A 10,967-nucleotide genomic window follows, 5' to 3' on the forward strand; every position below is an offset into this window, starting at 1 on the left:
TTTGAAAGTGCAAAATAGAATGCATTTTAAAACTCAGGTACCTTTTAAAGTCCCACCCTGCTAACTCTCAGGTTATTATTCATGCTTATATCTTAATGGATTCCACAAATCAAATTTTCATTTTTCTTGGTGAATATGGCTGATACTTACAAATGAGTATCATTTACTCCTCCACCTCCAAACCTCTCATGGAGCCAAAAGCCCAAAGCTATAAATATAGAACACCACTGTTAGGAGGCCTTCTTTTCCGTCTCCTACCCCGCCACCTCAGAAGGTAATGGCTTTCTCTTTTCACAGCGTTAAAAGGATCAGTAAATCATCGGGTCACCTATTGATATGAAAGTCTTTTCATATGAAATGATGATTGTTTTAGCAAATTGCAAAAGAAAAATACAAAAGAGCAAATAAATCAAGAAAAAAATTACAACAGGTTTTTATGAAGTATGGGTGGAGTGGAAAAAGTGATCTTGGCTTAATTAACCACACTTAGTCATAAGATGCAGGAAGCAGAGGTTTTAAAAAGTCCAATTGGGGCTGTGTTTTACACACACACACACACACACACACACATATTTTTTAAAGTGCTAATTTCCATCACATCACTCTTTGCTGGGTTAGTTACCATGAAAAAAAAATGCTGAATTTTGACCTTCCTATGGCATGTTAAAACCACACTCCCTTTGGAAGGCACAACTGTCCTGAAATATTTTCTCTGTATAGTCACAGAGGAGTATCTCTGTACAGGGAACAGATGCTCAAGATCTAGGTGTATATTGCCTGAGGAAATAGGGGCATGATTACCTGATAAGTCTGGACTTCTTTTAGATCAGTAACATCTCATTTTACCTCTACTTGCTGACTCATACCATTACCTGTGCTTTAAATATCTCAATCCCTACAATCTCTACTGCTAAAAAAATGTCAACCATTTCGATTTTATGGCTCAAGTCAATCCTCCTACCTATTGTGCCACTAAATTCTCCTTCCCTAATTAAACAGTTACAGCACTTATAATTGATACTACACACCTGGCTATACACTTTAACACTGGATTATTATTAAATCCCTTGCATTATCTTTTCTCATACATGGATCTCGTCTCCAAAAGTACTAAATACACCCTAAGGACTTATACCTCTCTGGCGTGTTTTAGGACCAGCAATCATCTACCCAGAGTAATAAGTACCATACTTGCAGAATGATGTAACATACATTCCTTAGTGAAACTATTATTATTTCAATCAACTTATTTTGAGGAAACATGTGACACACAAGGATGAAGGAAATAGACTAAGAGGTTAAAGCAAGGTGGGCACTGTATCTGTTCTCTACAGAAGTAGAACCAATAGGAACCAAGAGAAGAAATATAAATATTTATTCTTCAGAGATACTGGAGAGAGAGAGAGAGAGAGAGAGAGAGAGAGATTTATCTGTCTTTGGAGATTGAAGATTGGAGATTGATTTATTTTTAAGGAGTTTACAGAATTGTAGGGGCTGGCGAGTCTGCAATCTGTAGGGCAGCTGTTAGGCTAGAAATTGAGGCAAGCCTTGATGCTGTAGGCTTGAGTCTGAAATCTGCAGAGAAACCTAGCAGGCTGGAAACTCATGCAGGATTTCTTTTTCTTTTTTTTCTTTCCTTTCTTTTTTTTTTTTTTTTAACTTTTATTTTTTTGAGTTATCTCTACACCCAAACTGTGGCTAAAACTTACAGTCCTGAGATCAAGAACCACATGCTCCACTGGAAAGCCAGCCAGGTGCTCCTCATGCAGGATTTCTAGGTTACAATCTTGAGGCTGAATTTTTTCTTCTCAGAGACACCGCAGTGATTTGCTCTTGGGGCCTTCTACTGATTGGATGAGGCCCACCCACATTAGGAGACTTTCTTGTACTTAAAAGCAACTGATTGTAAATGTTAATCGCACTGGAAAATACCTTCACAGCAAAATCTAGACTACTGTCTGACAAAGAACTAGGCACCATAGCCTAGCCAAATTGACACATATACTTAACTATGATAGGTACTTTGTCATTTACTCTGATGTAGGCACTGGTGTCTTCTACGCATCCACAACTCCCAAAGGAAGTCCCTGTTGACTTGCAGAAGTTTTCTATATAACAAATAGTTGTTGGTACCTGTAAACACCATGAAAACTAGATTTTTCTTTTCCTTTTAAAATTCTTTTAGGGAGCGCCTGTATGGCTCAGTCAGTTAGGGTGGCTCAGTCAGTTAAGTGTCTGCCTTCAACTCAGGTCATGATCCCAAAATCCTGGGATGGAGCCTTACCCTGGGCTCCTTGCTCCATGGAGAGCCTGCTTCTCCCTCTCCTCCTGCCTGCCACTCCCCTACTTGTGTGCTCTCTCTCTCTCTCAAATGAATGAATGAAATCCTTAAAGAAAATAATAAATGAATGAATGAATGAATGAACAAACAAATAAATAAAATTCTTGTTAGGGTAATCTTTTATTTTTTTGTATTTTTTCTATTTCCTCATTACTTTTTTTTAAAATTTTATTTATTTTTTTCCATTGTTCCAAGATTGTTTATGCACCACACCCAGTGCTCCATGCAATATGTGCCCTCCTTAATACCCACCACCAGGCTAACCCAACTTCCCCATCCCCCTCCCCTCCAAAACCCTCAGTTTGTTTCTCAGTGTTCAGTCTCTCATGGTTTTTCTCCTCCTCTGATTTCCCCCCTCACTTCTCCTCTCCTTCTCCCAATGTCCTCTGTGTTATTCCCTATGCTCCACAAGTAAGTGAAACTATATGATAATTGACTCTCTCTGCTTGACTTACTTCACTCAGCATAATGTCCTCCAGTCCCATCCACATTGATATAAAAGTTGGGTATTCATCCTTTCCGATGGAGGCATAATACTCCATTGTATTATTCCATTCGTCAATTAAAGGACATCTTGGTTCTTTCCACAGTTTGGTGACTGTGGCCATTGCTGCTATGAATATTGGGGTACAGATGGCCTTCTTTTCACTACATCTGTATCTTTGGGGTAAATACCCAGTAGTGCAATTGCAGGGTCATAGGAAAGCTCTATTTTTAATTTCTTAAGGAATCTCCACACTGTTTTCCAAAATGGCTGCACCAACTTGCATTCCCACCAACAGTGTAAGAGGGTTCCCCTTTTTCTACATCCTCTTCAACACATGTTGTTTATTGTCTTGTTAATTTTGGCCATTCTCACTTGTGTAAGGTGGTATCTCAATGTGGTTTTAATTTGAATTTCCTTGATGGCTAGTGATGATGAACATTTTTTCATGTGTCTGTTAGCCATTTGTATGTCTTCTTTGGAGAAGTGTCTGTTCATGTCTTCTGCCCATTTTTTGACTTGATTATCTGTTTTGTGTGTGCTGAGTCTGAGGAGTTCTTTACAGATCTTGGATATCAGCCCTTTCTCTGCAGTATCATTTGTGAATATTTCCTCCCATTCCGTGGGTTGCCTCTTTGTTTTGTTGACTATTTCCTTTGCTGTGCAGAAGCTTTTGATCTTGATGAAGTCCCAAAAGTTCATTTTAACTTTTGTTTCCTTTGCCCTTGGAGACATATCTTGAAAGAAGTTGCTGTGGCCGATGTCAAAGAGGTTACTGCCTATGTTCTCCTGTAGGATTTTGATAGATTCCTGCCTCACATTGAGGTCTTTTATCCATTTCGAGTTTATCTTTGTGTATGGTGTAAGAGAATGGTTGTTAGGTTAATTTTAAATAATTTCTCAATTATTTGAGAAATGTTGAATGTTGAATGAATGAGTGAATGTTGGCATTTAATTAGTCCAAAAAAGAGAATATCAGAATGCAGACAAAATTTTTAAATGGTTACACACACACACACACATTCACTCACACACACACAGACACGATTTTTAACAAGAATACAGAGTCTTCATTCTGAGATGCTGTGTTTAGCTTGAGGAGCTATGCAAGAATACCAATCAGTGTCTCCTTTCCAGATCAACTGATGAAATCCAGCTGAAATGGTGGGGCATATGCACAGCTTCATCCTGAGATGAATGCCTGATGGCAATGACCACATGTTATTATCCCCAAATCCGCAGACACCAGCTCATTGTTATTGGCCACAGTGCAAGCCTATGATACATATGCTGAGGTGCTAGGATCAGAATAAATTTGTGAGCAGAGACCATTGGCTCAACTGTTCAGGAGCCAAGAATGTGTTAGACATGCAGAGTCTTAGGTGCCATCCCAGACCTGTTCTATCAAAATCTGTATTTTAATAAGATCTCAAGGCAATATTATGAACATTAAAATGAGAACTACTTTAAGCATCCAGAATCCTGTCTTAGGCAGGAAGAATTCCTGGTATCATTTTTACATTTCAGCCTGAGACACCTTTCCTTTTATTCCCACTTACCCACATAAATAGGGAAGCCCCACAGAAAGTTCAAATGTCACAGGACTCTGCCCAAAGTTCCTAATTGCAGTTATGTGTTATGTGTTTAAATCATAGTCACTGCAAAGTCTAGGGAAACGTGTAAAATAGGGCTTCACCCTATTTCTTTCTTTTAGGGGGGTATTATTTTTATGTGCTGGGGAAAAAGGAGCAATGAGATGTTGTTAATTCAGTGTAAATTTTATCAATGTACTTAGTCATAACTAACTAATAATAATGGTATTTATAATTGCCACTGCAGGCCATCACAACTGTAAACCATTGGCAAAGAGGGAAAAAATGGGGGAGGAAGAACAAAAGAGTAAGTCATGGGTAAAGGGCAGAAATCAAGGTAAAAGAAAACAACATTGTAAGCAGGAGCTACGTGCCAGTTAGGGAAAGTGATGTATGAAAACAAATGCTTTAACAATAACCCAGATTGACTAACCATGACATACAGATGCAAAAAGGCCATGATCTGAAATCCACTTTTATTTTTTAACTGTGTGATTAACTTTTCTTTCTTGGTCTCCTTTTTTGAACAGTGGTGATGACCAAACAAATAGTTTTGAGTTGATTTACAAGATTATGTATAGGAAGCACATGTAACAGTGCGAAACATAAATGCACCTAAATATGCATATTAGTGATGACTCTCTAATTATTACTTGGCACATGATTTTCCTGGGAATTTTATTTGATATTCAGAAATTAATTTGTTACAAGGGCATATCCCACATACCTGTAAAAGGAATGAAGTTTCCTTTAGAGTGTCAGGAAAGGTAATCTATGTTAATAAAGCTCCCTGGATAAAAGCTAGCATTTGACAGATGTGTAAACTATTCATTTATTGATATGAGTATTATATCTGAAAAATATGTCCAAATTTTCTGGCAATATAATTAAGTGGTTATGCCATTTGGTATCTCTGTTATCTAATTAAATGGATTCCTTAATTTAGACTCCACTGATTGAGTTTTCATTAATGATGAAGAAAGAGATTATACATGGAGTTGGCTGCCAGAAATGGGAGTTAGATGACCAAATGACAGTAAAATTAGAATATCTTGTCTACGAAGACTATAAAGAGTTTCATAAGGCGGTCTTCTGAACATCACTGTAACACTAGGGGAGGCCTAACTTGAGACAAACAGGTAGTATTTTCCAGTGTCACCTTTCCTGACAAATCATGACCTAGGGTATTTCATAAGCGATTTTGACCAGGGACAAAGAAAGAACTGAAAAACACTCAGCAAATTGCCCTCGTCAGGAATGTTCCTCCAAGGAAAGGACAGTGGGATAATGGAAATTTGAAAGCAGAAAAAAGAGGTAAGAGTAGTTTCAATGATTGGTAAATTGTGAATAGTATTTTTCCCAAGGGTCTGGCTACAGAACAGAGGTGTGATCACTCTGGAGGGTCGATGTCAGGATGGTGAGGGATGGCCCTACACTGGTCAAGCAGGGGTTTTGTTGCTGTTGTTGATCACCGCAGTGCCCAGGAAAACATGATGTGTATTAAACTGGCCACATGTGGCGGATTCAAGAGGGAGACTATCTTTTTCAAAATAGAATCCTTGTTAGCCAAAGAATCGTATTCCAAGGTAAATGGTCAAACCACATAAAACTAGTCAACTTTCAAGAATAGACGATGAGGAATCATCTAGCATTGGCTTTGGGATGATTGAGATGACATAATGAAAAAACATAAATAAGTTTCACTTTTATAGTCTGACGTAGTGTCTTTTCTCCCAGGGTTTTCTGGGCAAATCTCAGTAACTCAAGTAAAAACCAAAGAGCTGTTTCTTTGTGCATTGAAAATAGTAGTTAATACACACACACACACACACACACACTCTCTCTCTCTCTCTCTCTCTCTCTCTCTCTCACCTTTCTAGTTCAAATACCTACGGCCCTCATAGATAAACACATTTCATTGCCTTCTGATATTTTGGTTTCTCTACAAAGGGCAAAAAGTGGAAAAATCATGAAAATCCATCCCATCATCTCACTAAAATTTAAATAAAAATTGGAAACTGAAAATGAGGCTAAAGCGTCAGATAAGTCAAAGTTAATAATTCAGAGAATCTATAAGGCTTGCTGTCTACTGAGGAACAAAACCCTATGTATGAGGAACAAACATTATTCCACCCGAATCCCAGAAATCCTAGGATCATCAATATATTTTTTCTGTTCTTTCTACTCAAAAACATTGTGGCTTACATCACACATTTTAATGTTTCTTATGTCCAACTAATGTTAAAACCAGAGGCTATGAGATACAGGTTCTGAACAATCTATACTTAAAATCACCCACTATAAAGGGAGATTGAATGGTTCTCCTATGTGTACCGAGCATCATACACTGCACGCAAATCTATTGTTTAAGAACTACAAAAAAATGTGACACGAGAAAAGCTGAAAGAAGAGTAAACTTTTAGATAAACAATGAGACAAAGAAATTGACCATCTGCATTTTTAAAGGAAATTGTATTTCCAAAGAACAGAAGAAGATCTGAAGGATAAAACGATAAAAAGAAAATAGGATTAATGCAGGCCCAAAAATCAAAGTAAGCACTGACACTGGAAACGAAAAAAGTACTGCAATAATAGTAGAATAGATGAATTGGAAATGTTCACATAGAAATAAAAGATTACATCAGTCGAGTCTTTCTGATGTCAGTTATGTGTTGACACTTCAATTTAACTATTTATTCAATCTATTTTGTTTCAAACAGAGGAACTACATACGGGTGGCACTTTTTCAAAAGTAACCGTGAAAAATAACCTGCTAAAGTGTCACAGTTCCCTTACAGCAGAGAGAAAAACAGAACATTCAGATCAGTGGGGCCATTCAGTTTTATGAAAAATTAGTATCAAATAGAAGGTTGTGAAAGGTAAGGCCAGTCTGAGGCAGGAGCAAAACAACTCTTCAATGACAATTTGAATTTCAATTATAACTGAAAATATGGGTTCCGTTTTATTGTGTATTCAGAGCTCAGCGAAAACTGGCCTTAATTTTTTTTTTCTTTTTATGCCCACAGAAATAAGCTATTAAGCCCTAGTGAATTATTCTTTCTTTCTTTCAATGTATTTCAATATAATTTTTTTCAAGATTGAATGAAAGAGCTGTACAATCCATACCCCACCCCTTTCCAAGAATGTCTGGCCAAATGCAGCTGTAAATTATAAAATAATACCCTGCATTCATAAAACAGTTCATATATAAATATACATACATATATATATGTGTGTATATATATATATATATATATATATATATATATATATAAAACACTGATCAAATGAGTCTTCCAAATAGGCTGTTCAACCCAAAACTGTATGTAGGTATATCCTTAAGAAGCATCCTTCAACTTTTATAAACTGTATAGGTTTTTACCCTAAAATTGTTTATTTATTTATTTATTTATTTATTTGAAAGAGAATGAGAGCACAAGCAGGGGGAGCCGCAGGCAGAGGAGAGGGAGAGGCAGGTTCCCACTGAGCAGAGAGCTGATGGGGGTCGATCCCAAGAACCAGGATCATGACCTGAGCTGAAGGCAGTGGCCTAACTGACTGAGCCACCCAGGCACCTCTAAAAATCTCTTTTAAGTCGTCCTGTAGCCAGAACTCATATTCTAAAGAACAGTTGGTAAATCAAAAGAAAAAAATGATCAAATGCAGGGGGTTTCTCCCCCACAAGCTGTTTCATTATTTCCAAAAAAAAAAAACGGTTTTGTCTAAAGAAATTCCTAGAGCTCCCTGTTTGTGACAAAGTGGAGTCCTGAGGCCTGGCGCCAGGAGACATCTGTGAGATCCGGAACTCCAACACTAGCCTCACTCTCTGGAATGGAGGCAGAGGTTTACTGAACACAATTTCTTCAGAAAAATTACAATGTTTTAATAAGTTAATTCTAAAAGACCAAAAGGCCAGACCAGAGATGTTTTTATTCAGTTCTTTCGGGTCTTTCTGTTAGATGATCTTACGTCCTGGCTGCCCCAGAATAGTCCCCATTTTACCTGTTATCCTGGTAGAAATATTAATAGTGCGGCCTTTCACTCTCAAGGGTGGATATTACTTATATGGTCACCCACCTTTATTTATATATTTTTTTAAGATTTTATTTATTTACTTGACAGAGACAGATCACAAGTAAGCAGAGAGGCAGGCAGAGAGAGAGGGGGAAGCAGGCTTCTCGCTGAGCAGAAAGCCCAGTGCGGGGCCTGATCCCAGGACCCTGAAACTGTGACCCGAGCCAAAGGCAGAGGCCCAACCCACTGAGCCACCCAGGTGCCCCGGGCACCCACCTTTAAGCTATGTATGAGGTGTGAGTTAAGAATTCTTTAATTCTATAGTCTTTTGTTTGTAGAAACCAGTAACGCACAAGATTGAACTACTAAAAATGATTAAATTTGGTATAGGGTCTTATGCATGTGTACAGATTATACAGATTACACACACATCCAGATCCATAGTTCATGAGATACTTTTAAACTGGAAATAATGGAGTTAGGGGTGCCTGGATGGCTCGGTTGTGCATCCAACCCAGGATTTTGGCTCCGGTTATGATCTCAGGGTTGTCAGCTGGAGCCTTGAGTTGGGCGGGCATCCAGGGGGCGGCCTGTTTGGGATTCTTTCCCTCTCCCTCCCCCTCTCCCTCACTGGTGTGCAAGTCATCTCTCTCTCTCTCTCTCTCTCTCTCTAAAATAAATAAATAAATAAAATCTTAAAAAAAAAAAAAAAAAGAAGCAGCAGCAGCAGCAGTAATGGGGTTCATTCTGGCACAATCATGCTGTTACCTAGGAGTAGGTTTCTTCAAAGCAGTTATTTTGGGGCACTATACACATATCGCGTATTCCAAAAACACCATTCCTGACCCAATTCCAAGTGCATGCTGAATCAAGCTATAAGACATTCAAGAAAACGTTTCACTGGTTTTAGCCCCAACTTATTTTCAATAAGAAAGTGCATGACCAGATTTGATACCAGTTTTAAGTCCAAAGGGCTTTTATTTGGTTTAAGAAAACAAATATGTTCAACACATACACATTTTTATTTATTATGGTGGAAGGTTCTTGCTAGTTTACTCCTTGTCTCCTCTTTGACCTCCTCAAGTCCTTAAGGGCAACAACTTTCCCTTACTCACTTGTGTATCCCAAAGAATCCGGTTCAGTACTCAGGACTTTGTAGGCACTGAGTAAACATTTGTTGAATTATGGTATGAATGAACGTGTAACTCTTCATCCTTGAGTATCTACAGACAATTCCAGAAGCGGAGTTTGCACACTGGAAAAGTAGTTGGTAGCTGTTCTGAAGGGAACAACACTAATACCCATATGTATATTACACTGGTATAATATCAACACCCAAGTTTAATAAAACCAAATGTGATCACCCAAAATTATACTCCCTTTCAGGAATGGCTTCATTTTCATAGTAGATAGGAATGGATATGAGCTCCCTGGGGAACCAGAAGGAGGTGCACCGGAAACCTCTGCCACTCAAAACATGATCTATAGATGAGTGACATCAAGGTGACCTGACGGCTTGTTGGAAACACGCCCTAGCCCAGACCTACTGAGTCAAAATCTGCATGTTACCAAGATTTGCAGGTAATCTGTGTGCCCATAAAGATCCAGAAGCATATCTTACAGTGTTTAAAGTTGGAGTGTTTATAATATGCAGGTCAAGACTCTGAAGGACAAAGAATGACCATAAAGGCACAGAACAAGGGACATAAATATTACAAAGTGACATTTTTTGAGCTGGGGATTATAGAGTGTAGTGTGGGGGACAGACCTGTTTAGATCAAACCCAGAGGACAGAATAAAATAAGATTATTTTATAATTTTAGATAGATTGAAGTTAGTGTCAGAACAAGGTAAATCAACAGAACTGTCTACCTTGGGGAAAGGTTAACAGATTTAAAAAATGAAGTGTGGAGCACCTAGATGGCCCAATCATGAAGTACCTGCCTTTGGCTCAGGTCATGGTCCCAGGGTCCTAGGATGGAGCCCCACACATGGGGCTCCCTGCTTGACAGGAAGTCTGCTTCTCCCTCTCCCACTCCCCCTGCCTGTGCTACCTCTCTCACGGCCTCTCTCTCTGTCAAATAAATAAATGAAATCTTTAAAAAAAAAATGGCTTACTGATCTTTGGTTTTATGTTCACAAATACATACACATGTGCATGTTCCCTCCCCTGCACCCTCTCTCCCCCACATACACTTGGTTTCCTGCCTTCCTAAAACGGATTTGATGTGGCTAAAATAGGTAGGATGGCTATTCTCCGGGCAGTGATGTTTCTCTTAATAATATACTTAAACCTTAACTTCAATGCCCTCATTAGTAACTTGAATATCTTATGGCTACCCATGGGGAAATAAGTCTTAAGTGAAAATAACTGCTTTTGACACGCACTGACCTAGTTAACCTTGCAGGTAAAAGCTAACAAGCAAATAAATGTGATGTCCCTAAAGCAAAAATCGACACACTAAACAAAGGGTTATGATGAGGTTCAGCTGCTGCTCTTTCTTGTGGAGATGTAACAGCCCTGCTGCAAACCGCA

Source organism: Mustela nivalis (genome assembly GCF_964662115.1).
Source record: "Mustela nivalis genome assembly, chromosome: 17".
Taxonomy (NCBI): domain Eukaryota; kingdom Metazoa; phylum Chordata; class Mammalia; order Carnivora; family Mustelidae; genus Mustela; species Mustela nivalis.